Below are 2870 nucleotides of genomic sequence, written 5' to 3'. Positions count from 1 at the left end.
TTCGCGTGATCGATTTATCAACTGAGTCGTTTGCATAAATAACTATGTCTACATATCACAGTGAAATAAATACTTTGCAAACGAAATACTACCGCATTACAATCGACACGGGATGATTCGATCAGTGGAAGGTAACCTGAGGATCTCGAAACTAACTTCCCCAAATGTCCAGTGCTATAAAAATGATAATACTACTACTACTAATACTACTACTACTACTACTAATAATAATAATAATAATAATTCGAATGAAATTGAAGAATCAATGGAGAGTATCTATAGTAAACTGAGTCAAAATAATGAAAGACAGATGTACGAATGTATAGTTAGTTTGTGCATGATTTATTTGTGAATGTGAACGATTTGTATGAAGGACTACAATTTGAGAGATTTGTGTATGACATCTACACACACTACTTACGAGTAACTAGAAGTGAGTTGCACAATTCTCTTAGTGTATTTCACTGATTGATCTCTAACTAATCAGTTATTGATTGCTTAATGTATTCCCTACTGGTTCAACCATATGGATTGGTCAGTTTTCCATTTGTCTGAACTGACACTTTGCAGTTGAACTTTGTGTTGAACACCATGAATGTGAGTTTTATTCAGGTGAACGATTGTTTTTTGCAGAACAATATATCTAAGGAGAAGCCATGACAGTTTGTGTCTGTTACCCACTCCTGATGCTCAACTTCGGTGGTCTTGACAAGGTATTCAACAGAGCTTCCTAACTTGAGAATGCTATCATTATTGTTATTGTTATTACTACTGTTATTAACACACAGAAAAGCATTGGTTTTCTCATATACAATTAAATCACATTTGAACTCACTTGATGTTGGAAATTTGTGGGATCCCTAGCAGACACTGGAACACCACTACTATATTATACATGTAATCCACCTACAAATTAAACCACAATAATAAATAAACCACAATAGTCTGCATGAATTCTTCTCCAGTACTCAGACGATACTTGTCATGGAGTACACTTCGAAGTACGACTCTCCGACTTATGACATCTTCCACAATTGTTTTCTCTACCACATATATCTGGATTTATTTCCGACCACGAACACGTGAGCCTTGTTAGCAATTTCATATTCTCAACCAACAAATGTCCACTATGAAGATCTTGAAGGACAGATTTACGTAATGGATGAAGAATAACAACGCAATCACTTGACTACAAAATACCATCGGGAGTAGTGGATAACTCATCTCGTTTCCGGAAATAGACTTGACTGGAAATCAAGCTCATTCACTGCACCATAGTTACTACATACTATTTTAATTTCTCGGAATGAAAGTATATGTTTGTGAATTAATTTTGCTTGTAAGTTGAGAATATTCACATTAGCAATCAACCGACCATGAAGTCAGAACTAGGTGAGCACAAATGAACGTATTATATTCGCAATTCGTGATCAGAGCGCAATCACGTACGAAGGAATCATCAATTAGTACAATTACCACAGCTACACAACCGAGCAACTCGTACACTTCACTGAACTTACACAGTGGTCAGACTTTAACTAGTACGCTCTAAGCTGCCCACATTCACTATCTACCGATTAACACAATGAAAACACAAATGTGCATTATTTTAAGATTATATTATACAATGTAAAATCAAATTTGTACACAACCAAAATCACATTCTTCTTCATTGTTCCATTCTAGTATTCTCCTTCTTTGAATACCATCATCCTATACCAATCAAAGGAGAATTGATAGAAAATAAAAATAAGAATTATTATCAAATCGCATTGAAACGATTAGTTAGATTAAACAAATTATTATCATAAATAATACAATTATTATTATTAACATCATCATTCACAACATCAACATCATCCACATTATCATGATAATATTCATCAGTCTCATATACTTTATCATAATCATCATTATCATCCTAAATCGTCATTATTATGGCAAATTGATGAGTGACCATGATTTCGATTACTTCCAGTTCAAGCTGAAGTCAACGCGTTTTTGATGAAAAACACATTTGCGGACCACTGAATTTTAGGTTAGTGTTAATTCTATCAAAGCGTCCAAATGACCCGATTGAGATACGCGCAAAATCGAAGTTCCAAAACAACGATTTGTCTACAAAAGCGGTTCTATTATTATATAAACACAAAGTTTAATTACAAACCTCAACTTGTGAGGTGTCTAGGCGTTTAACGCGTCGTTCAAGAATGGAATAGTAAAGGCTTCCATAGTACAAAGACAGCCGATGGCTGTGTCGAAATCGGACAACAGTTTATGAACAATCGAAACTCGAACCAAGAGCAAACAATATGGAAACTGTTGTGTTTAAACAAATCCGCAACTGTGGATAACCGTTACAGTAATTAAAGTACAGTAATTACAATGACAAATACAATGATAAGTACAATAAACATTATAAGTATATGGGAACGTTTCCGAATGTTACAGTACAACTTGCGTTACAATGTAAATGTGGAAATTGTTAAGTATACAACTTCTTACTGAATATGAATAAGTAGTATAAAACAATAAACAAAGAAGTGGAAGGAAGCAGAACAATCGTGCTCATAAAAAGTGTCTACTTAAGTAGTATAATTAAACTTAATGAATTTGTTTGTTGTAATCTGGTAGTTTTGAACTAATTTTTTTTTCAATATTCAAATTGGATTAATATTTCATTAAGTAAACTTGACTCCAAACTATGCATGAATTTAAATTGTGTTTTGTTTTTCTGTAAAATAGAGATTCCACAACGTTGGGAACGTTTTTATCATCAAGCTGATTATAATTTCTGTGATTTCATACGAATCAGGTGAGTTTTACATTTTTATTTGTTCTTTTAAAACTTAATGATAATACAATTAAGG

This window comes from Schistosoma mansoni (genome assembly GCF_000237925.1).
Source record: "Schistosoma mansoni, WGS project CABG00000000 data, supercontig 0037, strain Puerto Rico, whole genome shotgun sequence".
Classification (NCBI taxonomy): Eukaryota; Metazoa; Platyhelminthes; class Trematoda; order Strigeidida; family Schistosomatidae; genus Schistosoma; species Schistosoma mansoni.
The sequence above is the reverse complement of the archived record's forward strand: the minus strand, read 5'-3'. Positions refer to the sequence as shown.